The sequence below is a fragment of the Pteronotus mesoamericanus genome, unplaced genomic scaffold (assembly GCF_021234165.1).
Source record: "Pteronotus mesoamericanus isolate MK-2021 breed Mesoamerican mustached bat unplaced genomic scaffold, CSHL_Meso_final contig_221, whole genome shotgun sequence".
Classification (NCBI taxonomy): Eukaryota; Metazoa; Chordata; class Mammalia; order Chiroptera; family Mormoopidae; genus Pteronotus; species Pteronotus mesoamericanus.
In genome coordinates, this window is record NW_026555092.1 from 3,425,388 (window position 1) to 3,452,772 (window position 27,385).

The 27,385-nt window shown below is 49.7% G+C and overlaps 1 pseudogene; it reads left to right on the top strand.

Annotated features, from left to right (window-relative positions):
* Nucleotides 1-1,344: 1,344 nt before the first annotated feature.
* Nucleotides 1,345-27,385, top strand: LOC129069440 (elongation factor 1-alpha-like; annotated as a pseudogene).

A 27,385-nucleotide genomic window follows, 5' to 3' on the forward strand; every position in this document is an offset into this window, starting at 1 on the left:
CTTGAAGGCTTAGAAAAATATGTAACAAATCTTAAGAACATTTATATCAGTTTTTCATTGATAATATTATATGTTGATAATATTTTGGGATATTGGTTAAAGAAAATATTTTTAAAAAAATTTTTACAATGCTGCCCCAAAGTCCCCCTCCTGCGCAGCCTTCCCAGCCTCTCCTGGAGCTCGGTGTCTCTCTCCTGCCTTGCCACGGGTTTGCACACGCCTCTGCTGCGGCTTTGGGCCAGCACTGTGGTTGCCTGTTTGGTGTCTGTCCCACCCACTAGCTCACGAGCTCCTGGAGGTCAGGGACTCTATCTCTGTCATCTCTACTCCCAGAGCCCTGGCACAGAGCAGATACTCAGCAAAAGTTAATCAAATGGATAAATCAATGCATGTGAAAGCAGTGTGAGTTTCTATTACTCTACCATACCTGAAGTCCTAGATGAGCACAACAGAATACAATGTGATCGGGGCTCTGGCAGGAAACAGATGGTGCACTCAAATTGAGTAATTTGAAGAGAGTTTCATCAAGGGACTATTAACAAAGACATGGGCAGGATTGAGAGAAACTGGGAGGGATGGTGCAGTGTCCTGGAGCCGGCAACAATGGGGAGCTGTTACCACCCAAGGCCTGAAGGACGGGGAGGGAGAGGGTACTCGGACTCAGGGCCAGAGGTGTATGCACAGGCTGCCTACGGGAGCTGTAGCCTTTGGGTGAAGGACAGAGCCAACCCATGGCAACCCTGCAGGAGGGGCTTGGGAAATAAGTACTCGGGGCTCCATTCTCCACCTGCCCTCTGCCCTCTGCCCTCCTGCCCCACCCAGCCAAGAGCCAGAGGGCACAGGAGACCATTGATTCTGCTCACAAAGGTCACTTACCAGGGCACAGAACAGGATGCAGAAGGGCAGAGGGGAGTTCGGGAGGGGCAAACAGAAATAAATCATCACTAGAGAGAACACTATACCCCCAGGATTTTTGAGGGCCTCTGGACATCCTTATAAAGTGCCAAAAATGGTCACAGCCAACCACAATCATTAAACAGCTACAATCATTAATTAAGCAACTATCGTGCATTGGGTGCCATGCTAATATGTTTTCCAGGTTCGAAGAAGACGAGTAACTTGCCCAAGACCACAGGGCAGGAAATGACACAGCCAGGACTGGAACATAGGTCACCCCAAAACTCAGTTTCTGGTCACCTCTTTAAGGCTGCATGTCAGGTGCTATGCTAAGTGCCTTATTGACACTGTCTCCAATCCAACAAAACTCTGCAAGGTTGTATCCTTTTCCTGTCTCAGAGAGGCCGAGTAATTTCTCCAGGACCACCCAACTCATGGGAGGTAGGGATGGGGCAGGAAGCAGAGTTGGAGAGTTTGCCATTAAATGGAGCAGGTAACTAACTGGCAGATTGCACCGTGACAGCCTCGGGGACTTTTTTTTAGCCCCAATGGGTGGAGTCAGCTCTCGCCAGGTGCCTCCTGGAGTCAGTAGCCAGCTGCAACCACGACTTAGATTTTCATAGCTGCGCAGGGCCCTCAGCATCCTCTACGCTGGCGCTCGCCTGTGACCCTAAAATTAATAACATTTACGGCAGTGACAGCCGTGGCTTCCTGAGCTCCAGTCATTGCGTTTCTCTACATTGTCACTGAATCTGACCACGACTCTCCCTGAGGATTGTGTATTATCTATAGGTAGGTATTATGGGCTGCTTACTTTGCAGACCAAGAACTGAGGCTGAGGAGGCAAATGACTTGTCCGTGGTCACACAGCAAATGAGACCCTACACAGCCAGGCCTGCCCCCAGGGCAAGGTATGCAGCTAAGAGCGTTGATTCTGGACCCAGACAGGCTGCGTTCACCCTGGCGTTGCACCCACCAGGCACGTTGACCTTGGGCAAGTCACTTTCCTGCGTCTTAGTTTCTTCCTTTGTAAAATAAGGATGACTTTAGTCTCCACTTCACTGGGTTGCAGTAAGGATAAAATGAGTTATTATACCTAAAGGGTTTAAAACAGCAGCTAGAATGGACTAAAGATTGTTCTACCGCGGAGTCTTGTGTGCTTTCCCAGCACAGGCAGGAAGGCCCTTAAAACTGCGTCCCCGCAGGATCCAGCCTTCACAGCCACTGCCCGCATAGCGGCCACCCTGCACGGCGCTCCACCTGCGCATCCTCACCTCCCCCAGCCCTCACCGCCACGCACGCCATCCCCGTTTTACAGACAAGGAGACGGAGGCCCAGGAGCAGCACACCGCCCGGCCTGGCCAGGACGTCACACCTCAAGGACTGCAGGGCCAGGGTGGCTGCTCCCGCGTGGAGGCTGGTAATTCCCTTTCTCCCCCACGGCAGGAAACCCAGATTGTTATGATTATTGGTATTGTTGTCCAAAACAATACTTGAGACAATACCAGTAAAACAGCCATGAAGGGTGCTTATTTCCATTGGTTCCACAATCATCCTGCTGCCCATGGGGAGGGGCTGGGGCTTTCAGAAGAGGCTCCTCGAGGCAGCAGGATGAACAAACAAGCAGTGAAAACCTCGCAGCTGGGCCCCAGGTGCTGGGAGAGAGAGTGGGGCAGGAAGCGGGCAGGCCATTTCTTTCTTTCCTCTTCTTTCTTATTTGTTTGAGAAGCAACTTTACTTTCTAAATCGGTCATTGTCACCCGTTGGCCCCCGCCCCACCTGGGCCAGGGCCTCTGGTTACAGGGGCACAAGAGGAAGCTCTAGGGAGCAGGAGGGAGCAGGGTACTAGGTGCGGCAGGGTCCCGGGCTGGGCTGGACTTGGGGGGCTCTTCCCTAGCAGGGGTCTCATGGGCTACCTTCGGGCCACCAGGGCCTGGCAGACGGAGTCCCCCGGGCTCAGCTGCGGGGCGGGGGGTTCAGCAGTGGGGGCAGCGGTTAGGGGCACGGCTGTGGAGTCAGACCTGTTTGGCTTCCAAGTTCTGTGACCTCACCTCACTGAGCCTCTGTTTTCTCACCTGTAAAATGGGAGGGGCAGTTGCAAAGATTAAACCTAATTAAATAACATGACGAATGTAAGGAGTGTAGCACATTTACAATACTTAGCGTATGTACTAGCTGGAGATTTACTTAAGAAGCCAACGTTTATTGGGCATTTACTCTACGCCAGGCACTTTTAAAGCGTCCTACATGAATTAGTTTATTTAATCAGGGCAGTAACACTCTCCCCACTTCCACGGATGAGAAAGCTGAGGCCAGTGCACTGCTCACACAGGAGTGGATCCAGGTTCTGCACAACATCGGTAGAGCTTGTACAATGTTGGGAGGCCTCTTTAAGATAAGTATTATAAAATTATGACTATGAAATGAGCTATTAAGTCATGCAATGAGGTCACCCAAGGCTTAACCTTCACTCTCGAAGCTCTAGATCACCTTCCTAGCAAGCAGCAGCGTGCAGGTGGCCAACTACAGAACCCACCGTGTTATAAAAGCAGAACGGACGGGCAACGAGGCGGTCACTGCAAACGCATGCAGGGTGCCGGTGATTAAGAGGCCGCACTCCCATTGTGCCTGCCACGTGCCACACTCTTCTAATTCGCCCTCCCCACCGACAGCAGCCCAGGAACACTTCACTACCATCCACATTTTACAGATGGGGAAGTTGAGGCTCAGCAGGACCAATGACTTGCCTGAGGACACAGAGGTAAGAAGTGGCAGAGCAGGATTCAAACTCAGGCAGCCAGACGTCGTCAGGGGCTAAATGTTTAACCACTGTGCTCACTGCTACCTTCCTCATCTCCAGGGAGCAGCGTCTCTCGCCGTTCACCCCTCACCTCCCTGTGCTGGTCCGCTCATCTCTTACCGACAGCAGCTGGGGGTGGGGACAGGACAGCCCAGCTTTGGAGTGAGAGATGCCTGGACGCTAATCCTCACCCTTCGGTTTCCTACTAGTGAGTCCCTGGGGCAGACTTTTCACATATCCGAACCTCAGTTTTCTCATCTGTAAAATAGGATCGTATAATTTATAGGGCGGCCCTAAAGTCTGGATGCACTGGTTATTATTTTACATGTTTTTTCATGAATGTGCTATCAGTAAACCATTTATTAGGTCTGTGCGTGTGCCTCTGCCACCACACCTTATGACTGCCCTGGGTGACACTTCATGGGGTGGTTTGAAGGACCAGAGAAAAAGAGAGGTGAAGGACACAGTGAGAGATCATCTGTGAGGAGTGGCTTTTGGAACGGAGAAAGAGCACAGAACCAGGTGTCAGGAGACCTGCCTTCCAGATGGAGGTCCACCACCAGCAGCTGTGTGACCTTGAACAATTCACCTCACCTTCTCTGCGCTGTTTCTCTATTTGGAAGTTGCGTGCATTGTCTCCACAATGCAGAGATGTAATTGTCTCTAAGGCCCTTAAAATATTGATTTTTTATATAAGAGCGCGCAGGGTCTCTTCTGGGACCCTCTGAGGGCTGCTCCTGCAGAGGCCCCCCTTCTGTTGGGGTGCTCTTCGTGGCTACCATCCCTTGCAGTGAACTCTCACATCTTGTCTGCTCCAGCAGAGCCAGCTGGCCTTGATCTGATCTCTGCTTCCTTGTCTGTACAACTGCGATGGAGATAACAGACTTCCTTATCTCCAGAGAACAGAAGGAGACTGAGGTTCCAGGAGGCACAGGACTTGCTGGAGGTCGGGCTCCCGTCTTTGTCCTACTGTCCCGGCCTCACCCTCCCACAGGCGTGGGCTCTCTCCGTGTGGGAATCCTGGCTCCTTCTCCCCACCCCAGAGGACTGGGTCACATGATCCTTTTCTCTCTTCTCCACCTGATAAACTCATCCAGGGGGTCAGGTCCCTGGGCCAGCCCTGGTGTCCCTGCTTACAAGTGTGGTGACTCTGAGCAAGCCACCTGCCCTCTCTGGACCCCCATTCCTTCATCCATGTATGGGGACAACAGGCCCTACCTTACATGTGGAAATGCTCAGTCCACCCAGCACCTGCACCATGGTGAGCTTGCATTAAACGGCAGAGTGTTTTTGTCTTCATCAGTTGCCTTCTGGACCCACCTCGAATGTTCCCTTCATGGGGGTTAGCCCTGGTACCTCCATATAGACCAAGTTTCTGTGGGCTCCCACAGCCCAGTCCCTATGGCGTTTATTGCCTGTATTGTAACTATCTACCATCGTATCTGTATCCTACGTTACTGACTACTCTTGTATTCTAGCCTTCTTGACATCTGCTGTGTCTGGCATAGGGACTGGTGTATAGCCAGTGCTCAAAGATCACTGTATGAATGAATGAACAAATGATGCCTCAGTAGTGCTGAATTTAATAGCTATTCTTCCTGCCCTATCATGCAGGATTCTGCGTGCTATTACTACTACTGCTGCTACTTTTTCTTCCACGAATAAGTAGCTCCCATTTATTGATCATTTACTGTGTGCCAGACATTGGAGTAAGCATTTACTAGTTACATTTTACACTTCTCTGTCATTCTATGGGTGGGTGTTCTGTTAGTATCCTCATTTCACAGAGAAGGAAACAGGCTCTTGATACGACCACCAGGTAGGGCCTGGACGTATGACAGAGGCTGTGTCATTCAGGGCCCTCCCTGGGACTGTGATAGAGCCAGTGGGGACCGCTGGCTTTCTCCTCCTGAAGTGTTAGCTTATAGGATGTAAAAAGGGTCTTTCCTGGGACCGGACAGGGCCTGTCTACCAGAGGAGAGAAGGAGGCCCACCCTTAAGGAACGACGGAGGCAGACAGTACTGACTGGTGGGGGCTGGAGGGGGGAATTCAAAGGCCTTATTGGGGGCCCCGGCTCCAGCAACACCTGAAGTTGACACATCCTTGAAACTCCAAGATCAAGGAGCCCCTCAATTCTTAATTCCTCTTTTTCCTTTTTAATTTTTGTTCTTAACCTAGTTTGAATTGAATTTCTGTACAGCCAAAGATCCCCCAGGAATATAATTTTCTCTTCTCTCTCTAGCTTCTCCCTGGATGGTGTTGGGTCTTATCTACTCCCCCACCTGCCTGGTGCAGACAGACGGCTCTGGAAGAAATGGATGTCTGACAGGACCTCAAAGGAGGCCTCACCCTGTTCTGTTCCAGGGTTCCCCATTCCAATTAATGCTCCAGAGACAGAAAACTCAGTCATCTTTACCTTCTCTCCCTCCAGTTGTTCTGCTGTACGTACTGCTGCTCTGCTTTAGAAAGGTCTCTCCCATCTGTCCCTTCTCCGGCCCCCTTGCCATTGCCTTGGTTCAGGCCTCCTTCAACGCAGGGCAACAGCTGCAGTCTGTCCTGCCTTTCCTCTTCCTCCCCACAGTGATCTTCCTAGAGCCCACAGCTGACCACGTCGCTCCCCAACCTCGCACGCTGCGCGACTGCCCGTCGGCCTTGGGATGAAGTCTGAGCTGCCTAGCCTGGCAGGGGGAAGCCCTGCCCAATTCGCCTTCATCCTGCACCCAGCTCTTCTTCTCGCCCCGTCTCAGCCACGTCACACCCTTTCCCTGAACACACTACACACTTCCTCGTTGCCCAATTTCTCTGCCGGAATTTGTCTCTGTCTAAATGTGCCTCCCCTTCTCCTCATGCGAACTACAGCCATGCCCTGAAGTCCTCCCCAGGCTGACTCCTCTGGGAAGGCCTCCTTCCTGTAACCCCACCCTGTCCCTAAGGAGTCCACTTCCTCCCTCCCCTGTGCTCCCAGGACACCTTTGCCTCTTGGGCTCACTGGACTCCGGGAAGCCCTGAAGGTAGGACCTCCCTCCCCACCCTTGTGCCAGCAAGGCACGATGTGACGGGCTGATGTCGTGGACTCCGCCTGAGGCCCTTTGCACGGAGCTCCTCTGGAACTCAGTGGCTGAATCTAGCTCAGTTCCTGACTAATCCTTGACCCCTTAGGACAAGGAGGCACCTGGGAGAAATTGTAATGACAGTTCTTTGCGTGTGGACAGCACTTTAAGATTGCAAAATATTTCTGGGTGTATTTTCTCACGTGGTCTTTGCAATCTCAGTGGAGAACGTGTTGTCAACTCCATTTTACAGATGGAAAAACATGGTTCGGAGAGTTTTCCACCACTCTGAACAAATCTCCATTCTCAGACGAGCCCCAGCCTGCCTCTCTCAGACCCTCAGGCTTCTCTGGTCCAAGCCTTCCCCAGCCTGCCCATTTCCCAGAAGGAGTGGAGAACCAAGGAAAACCAGAGTACCTGAGCCAGAAGGGAGAAGGCCGGCTTCCCGATGGCCTCGCGTATCTGTGATGGTGCCTAGAACACTGCACACAATAAGCTACTGCTCTTATTGTGTACAGTGTTCTAGGCACCTCATGAGCACTGCCTGCTTATGAGAAAGGATTAATCATTCCCACTTTACAAAGGAGGAAACAGACACAAAGCAGTTAAGAGACAGGCCTCTCTTGGACAGGTTCTTTTGACGCCCCAGGATTGGAATAGTACTTGAGAGCTGACAGCGTTCACATAGCTTCCCTCACTTTCCCATTTTACAGAGGCAGCAACTGGGGCTTGGAAGTCGCTGGCGGAGCGGGGAGATGGCACTAGATCCCATGATCTGGAGGGGAGAGCAGGAGCCAGGGGGCGCAGCTTGGGCGGGGTGGGGCAGAGGGCGCCGGCAGGGCCTGGCCGAGAGGAGCATTTGCCTTCCCTCTCCTCCCCCCCTCCCGCACCCCCCAGCGCAGGCAGGCGGAGCCCAGCTCCCCTGCACTGAGTGCGCCAGGTGCGCAGGGCCGCCGGTGGCCCTAGCGCGGCGAGCGTGCCCGCGCGGGCGTGGGCGAGGGACCCAGACGGGCGGAGCCCCACGCCCATCCTCCCTCCCACCCGCCCTTTCTCCCGTGGCTGGTGGCAGGTGAGTGGGTGTCGAGGAACCGCCGAGCAGCGGAGAAAACAGGACGCCGCAGAAATCAGATTACTCACCTGCAGCTGCGAGTACCCAGGGCTAATAAAAGCTGAGCTTCCTGTTGTTTCTTTATTACCACCCTCTGCCTCCCCCAGCCCCAGGCGCTCCCAGCTGCAGCCAGAGCCCTAACTGATTGCCAGAAACCAGTAGCTTGGGGGTCCAGGACCACTTTGCTGCCTGAAATTCCAAGAGGATTGGGTTCATGCTGCCTCAGGGTGGCCCTCCATCACCTGCATGGGAATCACCTAGGGTGATATTGACAAAACAGGTCCCCAGGCAGTGCTTTGCACCTGCTGAATCAGAATCTGCAGTTCGGGGCCTAAGAGCACCAGACCCTGGTGCTTTGTGTGCAGGCTCAAGTCGAGAACTATCAAGTTCGGGTATTGCAGGTTCAGATGATGTGAATTTGCTTTTCCTGACTACCACCCACAGTTAGAGAATGAAACCTATCCCCCAAATCCGCCAAGTAAATCCCTGACCTCAGGGCCTCCGTTTGCTCACCTGGTTAGTGGGAATGAATATGGTATTTCTTGGGACTGCAAGGAGGCTCAAATGAGATACTATGATTCCTGCTGGTTGCTCCTGGAGTTTACAGACCAACCAGGAATAGACATTGAACAAATATGGTAAGACCTGAGAGGTGGGCAGGAGGGACAGGGGCTGTGGGAGACAGCGAAGAGGCCATAAATTACTCTCGTAACATTGAGAAAAGCCCCCCACCCCCGCCCCGCGGGCAGCAGTGCCCACCACACCAGGAGAACGTTCCTGCCCCGAGCACTGGCAACCCCTGAAGGCCGGGTCTGGTGGCTTCTTCTCGGCCTCTCTGTGACATCTGACCGTGGGGTGGGCCACACCCTCCTGCTTCAAGCTCTCCCCTCCTTCAGCTTCAGGGAGACCTCACATTTCTATTTCCCGCCTCCTTCCATGGCAGCTCACCCCAGCTCCTCTTCCTCCTGCCCCTGGGATCGGCAGCATCTTGGCCTGCTGCCCCCCAATACCCTTCCACCCTTCCTGGGCAACCTCGCCCACCCCCAGTTACCTTCTCTGAGCTGAGCTTTGCCCTGAGCTCCCAGTATGTAAATGCAGTTTCACTTTGCACTTATTAGCTCCCAAGCACCCCAGCCCAGCTTGACCAACCCTGAACCCATCATCTTGATCTCCCCTCCAACCTGTTTCTCCTTCTGGGTTCCCTGTCTCGGGGCGTCACACCTGGATATTGTCCCAGGTGATTTCAGCTCCTTGGCCCCCACATAGGGTGTCCCAGTCTAATCAATTTTATCTCTCCAGTTGCTCTAGAATCTGTCCCCTTCCTTCCAGTTCTCCAGTCCCTGTGGACTCTAAACCCCTAGTTCAGGATACCATAATCTCTCACCTAGATTATTTTAACAGCCTGTTAAACAGCCTTCCTGGTTCCAGTCTTTTTTTTTTTTTTTTTTTTTTTTTATTGCTCTTTAGAGAGGAAGAGAGAAAGGGAGTGAGAGAAATATCGATATGAGAGGGAAGCATTGATTGATTGCCTCCTGTATGCACCTGGGCTGGGGAACATATGCATGTGGACCAGGGACCGAACGGGCAACCTAGGTATGTGCCCTGACTGGGAATGGAACCTGCAACCCTTTGGTTACGGGTAGACGCTCCAACCAACTGAGCCACACCAGCCAAGGCCTGGCTTCAGTCTTATCCCTCAGTTTAGCCAGAGGGATCTTTCTGAGGCACAGATCCTGTCCCTGTCAAACCTTCAGAGCTTCGTTGACCCCTCGGGGCCGTCAGCATACAACCTTCTCCCACTCAGTGCTCACCTGGGCGGAGGGGCACCCCCCTCCACCCCACCTCGTCAGCACTTGGCACAAACAGGGACATTCTCTGAGCTTGTACTAAATGCTCAGTATCATGGCAAGCCAGTTATCTTTATTGCTCTATCTCAGCCTCATAGCTTTCCCATTTCCTACAAATGAGAAAACTGAGGAAGAGGGAGGTTGGGTACCTTGCCCAAGGTCACACAGCTAGTAAGTAGCAGAGCTGGGATTCATACCCAGGTCTCTCTAGCTCCAAAGCTGGTGCTCTTCGCTGCTCTGATCCTGAGCCACCTCCTTTCAGCTGGATCATATTCTCATTTTTGCAGCTTCCCTGGTGTGTAAGAGGGCGCCTGATGTATGGTGGGTGCTTGTTGAATGAATAATCAACTGTACCCATGCCCCCCTCTGACCCTTACAACGGCCCTGGAAACTACAGAAGCGTACATTTTATATTATGCAATATTTGATGAGTACAAAAAAATGTGCGATGAATGTCTGGTTTATGGACACGAACATCTGTGAACCCACTGCCCCAGCGTGGGAACTTGAACTTCACCAGCACTGTTGAAGCCACCTGTGCGCCTCCCCAGTTCCGATCCTTGCCTCACTCCAAACGTCGGCACACTGCGATCCTCAACGTTGTGGTCCCTGTTCATTGCTTTGGGGAAAAAATAGTGTCACAGTATGGGGATGGATCCTATAAAACATACTGTTTTGTTTGCTTTTTGACCTTTATATAAATAGTATAATGTATATACCTTCCTCCTTGGCTTGATATTTCCCATGCATTGCTATGTTTCTACACCACATACACGATTTTGCATTATTTAGCTGTCCTTCACTTTTTCAGCTGTGTAATACTGCATTGTATAAATAAACCTGTTACTTTAGCCATTCTCCAGCCAGTGGGCATGAAGGTTGTTTCTAGTGTTTTGCCATGATCATTTTTAAAAAAATGTTATTTATATATTTTTAGAGAGAGGGGAAGAGAGGGACAAGGAGGAGGACAGAAACATTGATATCAGAGAGAAACATCGATGTGAGAGAGAAACGTCAATGGGTTGCTACTTGCTCACACCCCAAGCAGGGATCGAACCTGCAACCCAGGCGTGTGCCCTGACTGGGAATGGAACCAGCGACCTTTTGCGTTGAGGTATGATGCCCAACCAGCTAAACCACATCGGTCAGGGCTGCTATGATCACTCATATCACATGTCTCCTGGTGCACACATGTAGGAATTTCTCTAAGTTACACACCTAAGATTGAAGTTGTGCGCCATCAGGTATGCACGTGTTAGCTTTATAAGCGCTGCCAGAGCATTTTCCAGAGTGCTTGTACCAAAGAACACACTCCCTTCCTCTGCCACAGTGGATGAGCGTCCCAGTCGCTCCACATCCTCACCGGCCCTTGGGATGATCATTGTCCCTAACATGTCAGTCTTCGCTTGCATTTCTCTACTGACATGAAGCATCTTTTCATTTGTTTATTTTGTACTCTGGTTTCTTTTTCAGTGAACTTCCTGTTCAAGCCTTTCACCCACTTCTTTAAAATTAGGGTTTTAGTTATTTCTTATTGCTTTGAGGTACTCTCAGGGAGGTTTTTTTTTTTCCTTAACAGTGAGAATCTGAGACCCAAGTTCACAGGAGACAGAGCTGGGTCCCAAACCCACATCTATCTGATTCTAGGGCCCTTTGTACCAACCTCTTTGCCTCTCATTCACTCATTCATTCATTCCTCAAACATCTACTGATAGTCTCACTGGACAGGGAGTGGAGAGTTGTGGTAAGAGTGTGGGCTCTGGAGTCCCTCTGCCTGGCTTTTAATCTCTTCTCTGCCACTCACTAGCTGTGACCACGGGTAAATTTCTAACAAACCGTACCTTAGTTTCCTCATCTCTAAAATGAAGATGGTACTAACAGTACCTCTCCTACAGGGTTAATGGGCAGGGACTGAATGAGTTAATTCATATAAAAGCATTTAGGACTGTACCCAGCACAGTCAGAGCTGAATAAATAGTACATGATAGGCACTGTGCCAGCAGGGTACTTGTTCTGGGGACATGGGGAAGAAAAGACAGACAAGGACATGGTCCTCATGGAGCTCGCTGTCCAGTGGAAGGAGGTGGACACAAAACAAGGAAATAAATAAATTAATTAAATTATGTGGCTTGTGATAAGGGCAAGGAAGAAAACCAAAAAGTGACAAGATAGACTGACCAGGCACTGACTCAGCTGTGTGGTTATGCAGGAGAAGCCCTCTGAAGAAGGTGACATTTAAATTGAGGTGTGGAGTGTGAGCAAGAGCCACTCAGGCAAAGAGTAGCCCATTACAGCGAAGGGCACATGCAAAGGCCCTAAGGCAGGAAGGGCACAACATATCCAAGAGGCTGCAAGCAGGGCGGCGAGACTGGAGCAAAGCGAGCAAGGAGGTCAGGGCCGGGGCGGGGCCTGGGGAGGCCACCTGGGCGAAGAGCCTGATCTTCATTCTGAGGGCAGCGAGAGGGGGGGGCCCGTAGGTTGTGACCTTGTTTATGGTTTTAAAAGATCACTCCAACAGCCATGTGAAGATGAGCTATCTATGAATTCATCTAAATACTTTTTGTAGCTACTAGTATTTTTAGTCAGTGCCCCTTCTGTGCAAAGCAAAACTTCCCTTTATTGATCTTCAATGTACTGCTTTTGGGTGTCAAGGGGAGCCCCCTTCTGCCTCGTGTGTGAGGGTTATTGGCCCTGTGTGAGATCTCTGGTCAATATTTTTACAGAGGGGATGAGACGTGGCCCCTGTCCCAGGTTGCACCTTACCTGCTCCGTGATGTTTGCCCACCTGTAAAACAAAAATAACGAGAGCGGCCACCTCAGAGAGGCTGTGAGGATGAGATGAGGACAGGCTGGCAGCAGGGAGCACCTGGAACAGGCTAGTTGCCACGGGGATGATGACAATGTTGGGGATGACAAGGACTCTGCTGAGTGATCTTTGGTGAGTCACTGAACCGCCAGCATGAGCTGAGAAATAAACACAAAGATGTTGTAAGATAAACCTGTAAATAAGGTGGCTGGACCAGATCATCTTTGGGAACCTGCCCAGCTCTGATGTCCCAGACTTCTCTGGGTTAGACCCTCTTTCTCTTTTCTGCCTATCCCGTCACTCGCCTTCCTGAAGTTTTGTTGTTCCCTCCCGACGCGTGATGAGAGATGGAGGAGCGTGGTGAAGCGAAAACCGGCCTGGAGGCGGGAGGCCTGGGGCTCCAGGGGTGCCACTTACAGTGGGGTCCTCGTCACAGTGCATTGAACAAACACACATTTTAACACACATGTAGAAGGAGAGAAAAGAGAGCAATGTGCACAAACCACTGCTATGGAGTTACACTCGCATCCCACCCCATGAGCTTCCACACATTGATGGGACATGACATAATGTGACCTGCCACGGTCCCCCTGTAGGTCCCAGTTTCCCTACGCCCAGCAGAGTGTGGGCTCTTTCCATGCCAAGTGTGATTCAGGTGTTCAAAGGCGTTTTATACTCTGTGGCCCTAAATAGAAGCCAACCATTTCATCTGGTGGTCCGCGGAAGCCATAGCTATCTGTAACAACGCCAGAGAAAGAGCTGTGTATTCGCTGGGGAAACAAGCAACGCGAGGAAGCTTCCCCAGACTCCCACCTCACCCTGGGCTCACCTGCCGGCATCCTCTGTGCCAGTTTCTCCGCCTCTCCCCGGCCACACAGGTGCTTACTTCTAAGACCACTCCCTCCCCTTGACACTGCACTGGGCCCCTTTCGCTTCCTCCTGGTGGTCCCCCAGCAATTCCTCCGGTCTCTCCTGCTGCTGGCCCGCTCCCTTCCGCACACATTCATGCGACAGGCAGTTCATTCCATCTTAAATGTACGCGTGCACACGCACAGCCAAGGACACCTTTCTTTGCTTCCCTTTACAGTAGAACTTCCCCAAGAGCTTTCCGGATCGACAATCTTCATTGCTCTTTCCCCTGTCTCCCTTCGGCTCCCTCTAGTTGGGCCTTCACCCCCATCACTCCGCTGTAACTTCTCTTGTTGCGGCCATCGATGACCTCTTGCCGCCCAATGTAATGTCACTCCTCAGCCCTCGCCATCAGCCTCTGGCCAGGTGACTGAGCCCTCCTCCAGGTACACATCTGTCCTGTGTCTTTCTGGACCCCACTCTCTCCATCCCCTCCCACCTCACAGGACCCCCGCTCAGTCTCCCTCTCCCCCGTCTTCCTGAGGTCCCCATGCTGGCGTTGCCTGCAGCTGCCCCTGAACCCCTCCACTTCCCAGCTCGCTTCCCTAGCTGGTCCCCGTCCGTCCCCAGGCTTTGCAGGCATTTTGTGTACTGGCGACTCTAGATTTGCTTCTCCCACTCAACTCCAGAATCAGACATCTCTACTCAGAGAGCCAACAAGAAACTCAAACTTAACATGGCCACGGCGGAGCTCTCAATTTTTACCTTCAAACCTGACCCTTCCCTGGTCTTCCCATCTCAGCAAATGGCAACCCTGTCCTTCCTGTTGCTCACCACAACTCGCGACGTCCTTCACTCCTCTCTCTCAGCCCCGCACCTGACCCAGCACAAACACCACCGGCCCTGCCTCTGAAGATGTCCGGAATCTGACCCTCACCACCCCCATGGCCATCGCCTGTGTCCAAGGGCCCTCATTCCTGGCTCGAATTTGCATAACAGCCTCCCAGCGAAGCACCCTGCTTCCGCCCCTCCCGCATGCTCTATTCCCCACATAATAGCCAGCAACACCTTTTAGTAACATGAGCCAAATGACTTTTCTTCTCTTTTCAAACCCTTCAGTGGCTCCCTTCTCCCTCAAAGAAAATCTTAACACTTTTCCATTCCCAGAAGGTCCTACCTCAGCAGTGCACACCCCTCCTTACCTATGGCCTCCTGCTTTCCCTTCCTTCTCCTCAGCGGGTGTTCTTTGAGCAGCCAAGCATAGTTGCACCTCAGGGCCTTTGTGCTTGCTGTTACCACGGCCTCATGTGGACTATCTGGCCCATTTACTCATCCACGGGGCTCACTTCTGCTCATCGTTAAAGACGCTTTCCCTGGCCACCCCCATAAAAGACAGCCCACCCTCCCTCCTTCCCCGGTGCCCCTTTCTAGCCCCTGTCCTGCTTTACTTTTCTTCACAGCACTCCCCACCATCGAATGGACACACGAAACGTTTCTTTGCTGGTTTGTTTATCACATGCTGCACCCCCCCGCCCCCCCCGCAGAACGCCAGCTCTGCAAGGCAGAGGCTTTGTTACGTCCCCTGCTGTATTACGCAGAACAGCCGCTGGCTCATAGTAGATGCTGAGTAAATATATGTTAAATGAATAAAAATGTTTGAATAATGGGGAAACTGTTGGTATCCACTGTGGCACGTTCCTACAGGATTTTCAAACATTTGCTCATTCAACAAACATTTTATGGGGTATTTCATTTATGAGCCAAGTTTCTATCCTACCCCCCAGTGAGATGAACTTCCCCTGTATTCCCTGTGTCATGCCCCTCTGTGGGCTCCGTCTGTGAGATGGAGCAGCCGTACATTCAACCCACATTCAGCGAGCATCTCTCATGTGCCAACTGTTGTGCTAGGATCGGAAATTCCAAAAGGAGCAATCAAAATGATATCACCTCTGGAGAAGAAGGCAGAGATGGGAATATTTAACAAATACACAATTGCCCTAAAGTGTAAAAACATTGGTGAGCATGCGGGTACCGGGAAAGTCTCGTGCATTTTCAGAGGACGCGTAAACTGGCACAGCCATTGTGGAAGGCGTGTCCTTCTGCTCCTGGATCGCAGTCCAGTCTAGGACTCGCCCTCAGATTACCATCCAAAGGCAAAAAGACGCAGGCGGGTTCACCTGATCTTTGTTTTTTCATTATAGTGAAAAGTTGGAAACAGCCATGTCCAACCACAGGGGGCAGGTTATGAAAAATGTCATAGCTCCATACAATGATTACTAAGGGGCCTTCGACCATGACACTGTGAGAAATATTTAGGGAAACTTGAGAAGACATTTGTAATATACTGTTAAAAGTAAAAAGTAACAAAAGTGCTGAACAACATGTCAAGTGTAATGTCATTCTTGTATTTGTACATCATATATGTTTAACTCTAGAAGAATGTACAGAAGGAGGGCGCCACCATGTTTAAAATGTAATGGTTTCAACCGTTGCCTCCAGAGGGTGGGAGAATGGGTGTCCCTTGTGTCCCTCCTGTAGCCTCTCTGTGTGTTTGGAAAAAAATCTTACAATGACAAAGTTGAAAGAAAATGCAGTTATTCGGGGTTAGAATGATTCAGAAACCACAGACTTTTTGTTTTCTTTTTACTTTATATATTTCATTTTAATTTCTCTAATGAGTAGCTACTCATTATATTTTATAATATAAAATATATATTATTTATAAAAATAATATAAAATATTGATAAAAATAATGATTTCAAAATGCAATGCAGCTCTTGTCACTCAAAATATTTAAATAAATTTTCAAAAAGAATAGTCACCCTGACAGTTATTTTAAAAAAGGAAGACAACACAAATATCTGTGAATAGAGAATCGGATAAATCAATTATGGTAGTCATATAAATACGGTGCTTTTTTTTTTAAAGGTGTTATGGAAAAGATATGTATAATACTTTGATAAGTGAAAAAACAGGCCATAAAACAGTTTGTACAGTATTAAGCCATTTTTGAAAAAATGAAATGAAAACAATACATAATGCCCGCCCATAGAAAAAACTGGAAATATCCACGCCAAAATGTGAGCAGTAGTTTTCTTTGGGAAATGGAATTGCAGGTGTTTTTCCCCTTCCTTTCGCTTGTTTGTGTGCCATGAATCAGTTGCCCCGCAGGACTTTCTGCAGCGATGGAAATGTTCTGGGGCTGCGCTGTCCCACCATGCGGCCACTAGCCACGTGTGGCTCCTGAGCACTTTAAATGTGGCTAGTGAGACTGAGGAATTAACTTTATTTCATTTAATTTTAATTAATTTAAATTAAAATAGCCATGCGCAATAAGCAGCTACTGCATTGGGCAGCACAGCTCCAAGCTGGTTACAAAGAGCACACCTTGGCTTTTCTTTCTTGTTTCCTTGTTCGTTTATTTTTCTGCCCTGCATTTGCAGGGCTCCTTGGAGAGTTCAGTGAAGCCAGAGAGTGTGAAGGCTTTGCAAACTGTAAAGCGCTGGAGAGCATTTGAGACCTTGCTCACCTGTCTGTATTTGTCATCAGTTTGGCTCAAATAAACTCTCCCCGCCCCCTGCCCCCTGCTCCTGCAAAAAAAAAAAAAAAAAAAAAAAAAAAAAAAAAAATCTATAAAGTGCTGTCTGTACTCGGGAAGTGGTGTTTTGCCTGACTTTTCTTCCTCTCACCTTTTTCTCCTCTCGTCCTGGGCTCCCAGATAGAACCCCACTAGAGAAAGCATCTCTGGGTGGTTTCTGGAAGGAGGGGGTGGCCTGGGGTCTGGCCCCTGAAGCTAAGGAGGCATCCATTCTTTCTCATGCTTTCGTTCCACAGCCAGCGGGAGCCCTTCCCTCCTGACCAGGCACAGTGCTAGCCCCTGGGTACAATGTGCGACGTTGCCCACGTGGAGCTGGTGTCCAGGCTTGGGAGGTTTGAAGTGGAGTGTCAGAGGGCTTGGACACAGTGGGCTTGGGTTTAAGCCCAGCTCAGCCTGCTCTGGGAATGCCACTCAATCTTCCTAAACCTCCATGTTCTCTTCTGTAAAAGCGAGAAAATAGTGACGCTGCCCTGCCGATCCCACAGAGTTGCTCAGGGCTGGGAAAGTGAACCGCAAGGTCTGCAGATATGTTCGTGGTCAAAGAACACGCTCCCATGCCCACCGCCGATATTATTATTAATGTTTTATCATAACATATCAGTTTCTATAAGCATAGTTAAAATATCAACCTTAGAGGGACCAGAAAAAGATGTTATCTTTCATCCATGTGACATTTGTGGACCCCCTAGTATGTTCCAGGCCAAGGTTGGGTAGGGGGTCTGTATGTAAATACAGACATGGATTATGGCCCTTCCCTTGGGGACCTGACAAGGGAGCAGACGGTTCACACAAGGAAATAGCCGAACTCCACTCAGCCTTTCCACTGGTACATGGCAGGCCACCGGGGACACAATGGAACAAGACAGCCACTCTCTCAGAAAGCTTTCAAAGTCAGTGGGTGAAGAAGAGAGTCATCAAATAGCCACTCAAATATATAACTACAAAGTGTGATAAGGGTTAAGAGGAGGAAGCACAAGGGCTATGAAAAAATATCATGGAGGATCTTGATTTAGTGGTGATGGGAAGGTCAGAGATATCGCTGAAGAGATCAGGACCTGAAGGAGTTTAATAAGAGGTGAAGGGGTGGGGGAAGGGGGTCCAAGTGGAGGAAACAGTATGTGCCAAGGCCCTGAAGGATGGAGGGGTAGAGCACTCTTGAGCCCGTGTGACTGGGGCGGGGGCATAGCCCGCAGGGTCTGGAAGACTGGACTTTGGAGCCATTGAAGGGTGGCCACGGAGGGGCTGTGAGAGCAGTTGTTCATTCTGGGAAGAACACTGAAGGGGCCAAGTGGAAGCAGGGCGGGCACTGGCTGCTGTAAGGGAGGTGGCAGTGGGGATGCAGAGAAGGGGGGAGATTTGGGAGATAGATGACTTGGTGTTGGATTTGCCCTGGGGGAGCTGGCAAGAGGGGTCCTTGTGTGATCAGCTCTGTGAATGAGGAAGGTCTGATGAAAGCTGACTTGAGGGGGCCTGGGGCAGGCCTCCCAGATGGAGCCCATCTGCCCTGGGCTGTGGAATGGGTTGCAGCACCCCTGGTGGACACAATGGGGAAAAACAGCGCCTGTAGTCAAACCCTGAGGAGCAAAGCTTGAGTGGCCTTGGGGAGCCTGCGGTGAGATGAAAGTAGCATTTGTTGAGTACTCACCATGGGCCAGGCCCATTCCAAGTGTTTTACTTCATCATCGCAAGTGGTCCCCGCCACTACCCGACGAGGTCGGTGCTATTATCAATCCCATGCTACGGATGCGGAAACTGAGGCTGAAAGGGAGCTGGCGCGGGGGATGTGACCTACAGCCAGGCTGACTCCAGACCTGCTTTTTAGCCACAGCGTCATTCTGCTCTGGCGGTTTGGGGCAACTAGGGCGTGGAAGAGTCGGAGAGGGGAGACGGATGAGGTCGAGGCTAGAAAGATGGGCTGAGATCACAGCCTGCAGGGCTGCTGTGTCCGGGCAGGGGAGCTGGACTTCCTTGCAGCAGAACAGGCAGCATGCGCTAAGGGTGAGGACGATGAAATCAGATGTGCTTTTCTGATAAATCACTCTGGGCCCAGACAGGGGAAGAAAAACTAGAGTGGGGGAGACTGAGGCAGGACAAGAGGCCACCGCCATCGCAGAGGGAGAGAGTGAGGCTGGAGCAGCTGGGCTCCAGGTAGGGCCGGATTCCAGACAGATGGTAGATAGAGTCAACAGGGTGGTTGGCAGGGGGGGCGTGAGGGGTGAGCAATCACACTTGGGTAATCGGATGCTGCTTATTTCATTCATGCATAAAGCAAATTTTTACTGAGCACCAACTGAGTGCCAGGTCCTAGGTGCAGGGCTGAGAATACAGGGAGAAAAGATGAAGTTGCTAGCCTGAAGAAGCCCAGAAGGGAGGTGGCAAATGCTGGAAAAGAAGAAAGGAGAAGGCGGCAATGGTATCATGTGGCTGAGGATGTATTGAGTGAGAGGGGCCAGGGGATAGCCAAGTGACAATGTCCGAGGGGCGTTGGACAAAGGGTCTGGACACTGGAGAGAGGTCAAATTGATGATACAGGATTTTAAAAATAAAGTCTTGAGCACAACTTGGTAGATGTACTGAAAATCACTGAGGAGTACTCAAGACGAGTACACTTTCATGATATATAAAATTTTATCTCAATAAGGTTAAAAATGCAATTAGGAAAAAAACTCAACAGGTCCCAAATTTTCTAGGAAGTCATGAAACAGGGAGGGGAAGAATATTTCAGATAGAGGGCATAGGACAGGAGTGAAAGCCTGGTGACCCGGGTAGATATGGGTCACATGCGTGGCTCAATTTGGGCAGCTTGGGAGGGATGGGAAGGAGACGTTGCCTCCCTCTCTCAGGCCGTCTGTACTAGTCACATCACTGAGCACAGATCCCCTGCAGGTATTGCAGGAGCCTTTGCATCCTAGATCAAATCAACCCTGCCTAACTCCAGAAGGGGAGATGCCGTCCTCAGTTTACAGATAGGGAAGTGGTTGGTCAGAAAGATTAAGCAAGTTACCTCAAGTCACATTGCCTTTTTAAAGGGGTAGAATCAGTCTGTTTGGGTCAGTTGGCTCCAAAGTTTGGGCTCTCAATTAACCCTCCACACTGAGTTTTGCCGCATACAACAAATGTCCCCATCCAAGCCCAGGCAGGCTGCGATGGGTTGGGACCTGGGAGCCCACTGCAGGGAGACCTGCGGTTGAGATATTGGCGCTACAATAGCGCCATCTGCTGGTTAAAATGTGGTGCTCAACGGGTGATGGAAGGGTGCTTATTCCCAGGCTTGGCACACACACTGCTCCTTTTCTGCCCTTTCTTGTTTCCTCTCACCAGCCCGGGAGGCTGGTAGGCAGGGATTATTGTCTGCCCTCATCATGCCAATGAGGAAACCAAGGCTCAGAGAGGAGAACTGACTTCTTCAAGATGATCCAGAGAAGTAGAGGGAGACCCAGGACTCCAATCTATGTCCATGAAATGCTTGCCACATCCCGTCTGTCCCGAGTATGGACTCAGCCCCTAGAGAGTCCCCTAAGGAAATATTAGGGACATCTAGGTCGAATCCCTCCCTTTCTGATTCACAGATGGGGACACAGCTTCCGGCAGTGGCCTGACCTCCCCAGGTGAGCCTGTGTTGAGGTTTTGACCAGCAGCCTTGACTTCAGGATGCGCACTGGGTCCTGCTGGGTCCTGCTGGGTCCTCAGGCTGGGCCGCAGCCCCTCCCCACTTAGGAATCTCAGCCAGGCAGCTTTTCGGTTGGGGGAACGGCTGCCCTTTCTCCTTCTTCAACCCCTCAGGTATTCCGGGTCTCAGGTTAGGGAAGAAGGGAGGGTTTGAGAAAAAGAAAGGAGGCTGAGATGGAAGCGGGGACAGTTAGCTGGGAGAGGGAGAAGCAGAGCCAGAGCAAGGCCAAGGTGAATGTGAATGACAATGACAGCTGAGCTCCCATTCCTGGGGGACTAAGGTAGGCACTTTGCAAGGATATCACCTTTACCCCTCTCAGTGACCCCCAGACGCGGGAAGGATTATTACCCCCATTTGCAGTTGAGGAGCAGTGACAGAGTTTGAGTAATGTGCCCAAGGTCCAGTAACTGTGAAGTTGGAATCTGAACCCAGGAAGCATGACTCCCAGGAGGAAAGGATTGATGAAAAGCAGAAAGAAAGGCGCCACAGGATATTGGAGCAGGCCTCAGGCTGGGAGAGGGAGCTGAGGGTCCTGGGGCCCGGGGGTCGCGTGTCTGTCATTGTGTGTATGAACTGTGAATGTGTGGCAGAGAGGGTGTTGGAGAGTCTCGGAAACTATGGAAATATTTGTCCTCCGGCAGAGAAATAGCAGCCGCGCCAAACCCTGTGAGTGCCGCCAGCCCACTGGCGATCTCAGCCCACTGAGGATCCATAGGCCCTCCCACTGTTGCAAATAATTATAGAAATGATACCCCTGCAATTATATTTCCTTTGGATAAATATCTGGAATTAAGTTACTGAATCAAAAGGATGCACATTTTAAGGTTTTAGATTCCAAAATGCCCTGCAGAGAATGTTTATGTTTACTGACATTCCCATTAACAAAATATGAGAGTGCTTCTTTTCCCACATCGTCCCCAACAATGGTTTTTGTAATTTTTCTATTGTTTAAAAACTTGGAAAGTAAAAAATTGTATGTTGTTTTAATTTTTATGTCTTTGATTTTGAGAAATGTTGACTATTCTTTTTTGGCTTATTGGCCTCTTCGTGTATTAGCAGGGCCTCTTCTTATTGATTTGAAAGAAATCTTTGTATATTAAGATGATGTAACTGCAAAGTAAACTCTTGATTCCAGACCTGATTTGGGTATTGCCTCCTCCTCTTCCCACGCCCTCTAACCTCCTCCGTGGAGTTAGAAGAGGAGCAATTTTCACTCAATCCAGGAAGGCTTTTTATAGGAGAAAGCTTGAGAAGATGGAAAGTAAGAGATAGCAAGAGATTCCAAGTGTTCTTTACTTTGGAGGGTTTTCCTCTCCGATCCACCGTTCCCTGCTGCAGCTGTGGAAAAGCTGCAGTGTTTTTCTGTAGCCAGAATAACTTAGTCACACCTCATGACAGGGCGTGATCTTTCTGGCTCCCTGGGTCCCCACCCAGGAAATCTCCTCTCTTGAGCTGTGCTGACACAGGTAAGACCTGGCTTACTGTCACCTCACAAGCCCTACATCACCCACCGTCTCTGCTGCTCACCAGCTGTGTGCCCTTGCACATGTCCCTCAACTTCTCTGTGCCTCAGTTTCCCCATCTCTGAAATGGGGAACCCCCCAAGGGTTGTTGTGAAGATTAGATGAGGTAATGTGTGTAACGCACTGGGCACAGTGCCTGACACCAGGGAGGCACTCAAGAAACATCTGTCAACTTAATAACCGATGGCTGTTTTTCTTTCAGTTTGTTCTTGTTGCATTGCATGTGTATGTGTGTGTCCTTGTTAGTTTTCTGGGTCTTTGTTTTTTTGTTCTTTTTTTTTTTTTTTAGGGAGAGAGAGTGAGAGAAACATTGCTTTCACTTATTCATGCATTCATTGGTGGCTTCTTGTGTGTGCCCTGACGGGGGATTGAACCTGCAACTTTGCTGTATCGGGACAACGCTCTAACCAACTGAGCTATCTGGCCAGGGCCTGGGCTTTATTTTTGTTTTTGTCTTTTAGCTGAAAACTTATTCGACTTTCAGAAAAATAATAAGCCCAACCTCTGCATGTCAACCTGTGTGGGTTAGGAATCTCTGGTGACAAGGAACACAAAATAGCTGGAGCTTAACAGAAAAGAAGGAAATGGGAGGAATTCATCACAAAGACTAAGGTGCATCTCACAGGTTCCAAGGGCTTGAAATTGGATTCTTCTCTGCTTCTCCCTGTAGGTCTGCTGTGTCCCTCTCACACTGTTGCTCCCTCCTTCACCTGAGCCTGGCTTTCTCCACCAAGGCGGCCACCAACTACTCCTGCTTCTCCCAGTTACAGCCTCAGCCATGCACAGGGACTCACTGACATGGACCCTAAACCCCCAAACCAGGTTCCTGTTGGAGAGATTGTGGCTGGCTCAGACTCAGCCAGGTCCAATCAGATGTCCCTCAAATATACAATAAGCCACTGCTGGAGGACAAATGAGCTAATCAAGGCTCCTCTTGTAGGCAGGGAAGACGGAAGCTTGAGTTCTCTGAGAGACTCGGGTGGAGGTGACTAGAAATGGAATTCAGAGTTCATAGAATTGACCCCAGAAGGTCAGAGCATGATTTTACCTTGTCTAATCTCTGCCCACGCTTTATAAAGAAGAAATTAAGTCCAGAGGTACATGGTTTGCCCAAGGCTGCCCAGCCAATCAGTGACAAAGGTGGGACCGGAACTCAGGTCTCTGGGCACCATGCTCAGTCTCCAGGTTTCAGAAGGCTAGACTTCATTTCTCCAAGAGCAGCGCTGTCCGGTAGAGCTTTCTGTTGATGGCAATGTTCTGAATCTACGCTGTTCACTGTGGTGGTTACCAACCACGTGTGGTTCATAAGCACTTGAAATGTAGCTATTGTGGCTGAGGTACTGAATTTTAAATTTTACTTAATCTAAATTTAAACAGCCACATGTGGCTAGTGGCTACCGCATTAGACAGGACAGCCCTGGAGGTAGAAAACTTTGGTTCTCTTAGAAAAAGAATAGAGCCCTGGCTGGTGTGGCTCAGTGAACTGAGCACAAGCCTGAGAACCAAAAGGTCCGTGGTTCAATTCCTGGTCAGGGCACGTGCCTGGGTTGCAGGCCAAGGACCCTGGTTGAGGACATGTGAGAGGCAACCAATCAATGTTTCTCTTGCATATTGATGTTTCTCTCCCTTTCTTTCTCCCTCCCTTCCCCTCTCTCTGAAAATAAATACAATCTTTTAAAAAAAAGGAAAAGAAAAAGAAAAGGAGTAGACACCAGTCAGATGGGTAGGAGATTTATTGGGATGATCACTTGGTAACTTATCTAATGTCTAATCACTGGGGTGTACATCTGAAACTAATATAATGATGTATATCAACTGTAATTGAAAAAAATAAAAAATGATTTTTAAAAAAGAGTAGACACAAAATTCCCAGTAGATAAAGAATTGAGTCCTGACCGGTGTGGCTCAGTTGGCTGGGCGTCATCCCACAAAGTGAAAGGTTGCCAGACTGATTCCCAGTCAGGGCACGTGCCCGCGTTGCAGTGTAGGCAGAACAAACCAAAGGACCCAAAGCTGAGGACTGGGAAGCTGTTGCTCCCCAGGTGAGCCAGGATGGTGGAGAGTGATGCATGGAGTCCAGTGATGTGGAGGTGGGGAATCCATAGCCCCGAGGGGCTAGCTTTAGCGAAGGGGGTGAGGGAGGAAGAGGAGTTGAGGGTGACTCCCAGGTTTCTGGCTGGTTAGTGAATGGCAAAGGCAGAGCTGATCTGGGGTCCAAACAAGGCTGCTCTAGATGTGTGAACTCTGAGGTATCCTCAGGGCCTCCTGTGCCGATGTCCAAGTGCCCGCTGATATTGAAGGCTGGAGCTCAAGGCAGAAACCCAGGTTGGAGAATAGGTCGCGGAAGTGAGCTGGGTACTAGCTGTGGGAAGGGTGAGGGATGGAGCCCTGCGATGCGTGGAGAAAGAGCCCTGTGCAGAATGGGGAGAGTGCACTGAGGAGATGGGTGGGTGGGAGTTGAAGTAGCATCTCTTAGCTCTGGCTGGGTAGGTTAGTTGGTTAGAGTAGGTGCTAAGGTTGTGAGTTCGGTCCTGATCAGGGCACATACAGAAAGCAACAATGAATGTGTCAATAATTGGAACAAGTCAATATTTCTCTCTCTCTCTCTCTAAAATCAATCAATCAATAGAAAGCATCTCAACAAGATGCTGCAGAAGCATAAATAGAGAGAATTCAAAAGAGATGGCAACAGGTCATAAGTCAGTGCCACTGGCCACGTAGACCCCTTTTTTCTAATCTTGGCTCCCTGAGGTGCAGCCAGGATTGTTGTGGGGTGTTTATGCGACAGGGGCTGGGAAGGAAAGCTTTAGGACCCTGAGAAAGACTGACTGGCCCGCCACATAGTCAAAGTGGTGGAAGCATAACCCAGAAGGTTGTGGAAGAACAAGTGACCTGATGTGGGGGTTCTCCAACCTTCTGGTCTCAAGGACCCTTTACACTCTTAAAGGGACCGCAAAGAGTTTTTGCTCATGTAAATTAGACATATCTATATATATTTAAAATATTTTATTTATTCATTTTTAGAGAGGGAAAGGGAGGGAGAAAAGGAGGGAGAGAAACAACAATGCGTGGTTGCCTCTCGCATGTCCCCTACTGGGGACCTGGCCCACAACCCAGGCCTGTGCCCTAGACTGAGAATGGAATGAGCAGCATTTTGGTTCACAGGCTGGCACTCAATCCACTGAGCCACATCAGCCTGGGGACATATCTATATTTCTGATACTTAAAATTAAGAGTGGGTTTTAAAAGTAGCTAATTCACTGAAAATAACAAATTCCTTACCTATAACATAAGTATCACATTTTTGGTGTTTGAAAAATATTTTCCAAAACAAAAAAATCTTAGAAGGGTGACATTGTTTTACATTTTGCAGACATCTTTAATTTCTGGCTTAATAGGCTGGATTCTCGTAACTAATTCTGCATTCAGGCTGTTGGGATTTCACATCCTGTAGCCTCTAGAAAACACCACCGTACTGCTGGTGAGACATGAGGTGGGGAAAGGCAAATGTAGTATTATTATGAAAACAGTTTTGACCTTGCAAACTCTAAAGGGTCTCAGGGACCACCAGGGGTCCCCAGAACATTATTTGACAACTGCTTATCTAATGTATATTCTAAACGAGGATGGACTTTATAAAAGTTTCTCTAGTAGCAAAAGTCAGAACACCTGGATTCTAGCCCTATCTGTTAATGACCTAATTAGTTTTCTTGAGGAAGCCACCTGGTCTCTGGTCTGTCCTGTTCTCCCCTCTGCCCTCAGGAAATATCTTTCATATCTACTTTTGAACACAGGTTAGTGGTTAAGAGCTTGAATTTTAGAGTTCCATGCCTTGGGTTCAAATCCTGGCTCTGCTGCTTATTAGCTGTGTGGTCTTGAGCTAGTCAGTTAATTTCTCTGTTACTTTATCTGTAAAATGGAGATAATAAAATTTCCCTGAGTTGTTATGAGAATTAAATGAGAAAATCCATGGGAAGTGCTTATGACAGCACCAGGTACATGGCCAGCACTACTTATGTGTTTGCTGCTATTACTATCTGGAAGGCTTGCCAATCATGTGCCAGATTAACACTGTCAGTATGTTAGTGATAGAAAAACTTATATATGTTATATATATATATATAAAACAGAGCAATCATATGTTCTATTATTTAAAAAATTCAAAGACTGCCCTGGGTGATGTGCCCCAGTGGATTGAGTGCTGGCCTGTGAACCAAAGGGTCGCCAGTTTGATTCCTAGTCGGGGTGCATGCCTGGGTTGCAGGCCAGGGCCCCATTTGTGGGGCACGTGAGAGACAACCACACACTGATGTTTCTCTCCCTCCCTTTCTCCCTCCCTTCCCCCTCTCTAAAAATAAATAAATCTTTGAAAAATTAAAAATTAAAAGACATCTCCATACATTGCCTTGTTACTGTCTCTCTGACTCTCAACTTATTTGGGAATGTTCTTCCTGGTTAATGGGCAGCTTTGGGGGTAGGGGTGACCTTGGGAGTTTCCCTCCCACTCTTGGCCCAGGTGGGCAGAGGCTCTGTCAAGTACGCCTGGGTGCTGGGCAAGCTGAAGGTGGAGCGGGAGCGTGGCATCACCATTGACATCTCCCCGTGGAAATACTAGACCAAGAAATACGACATCACCACCATCAACGCCCCTGGCCACTGTGACTTCCTCAAGAACATGTTCACAAGTATCTCGCAGGTACCGTCAGGTGGCCACGGCCCAGCTATGGGGATGGGCAGTGGGTGTCCCAGTCTGGATCCGACCTGGGCCTTCTTTTCTCTGTCCCTCGGGTCAGGTGGACTGTGCTCTGCTGATTGTGGCAAGCGGTTTAGATGAGTTTGAGGGTGACATCTCCATGAATGGGCAGACCTGTGAACACGTACTGCTGGCCTACACGCTGGGCAGCTGAAGCAGCTCATCATGGCGGTCAACAAAATGGACGTCACAGAGCCTCCCTGCAGTGGTGTGCGCCTTGAGGAGGTACGTAAGGAGGAGAAGGCCTAACTCAAGAAGACCTGTTACAACTCTGAGACCATCACCTTTGTGCCCATCTTGGGCTGGCATGGGGGCGACATGATAGAACCCAGCACCAAGGTAAGGGCTAACAGGGCCAGGGCCAGTTAAATGGGACTTACCCATTCAAGTCTTTGAGTTTCTCTTAGAACTGAAGACCCAGGGTTTACAGCGTGCTCATGGGCCAGTCACTGTGAATGACCCCCATCCCCATAGGAAACATGA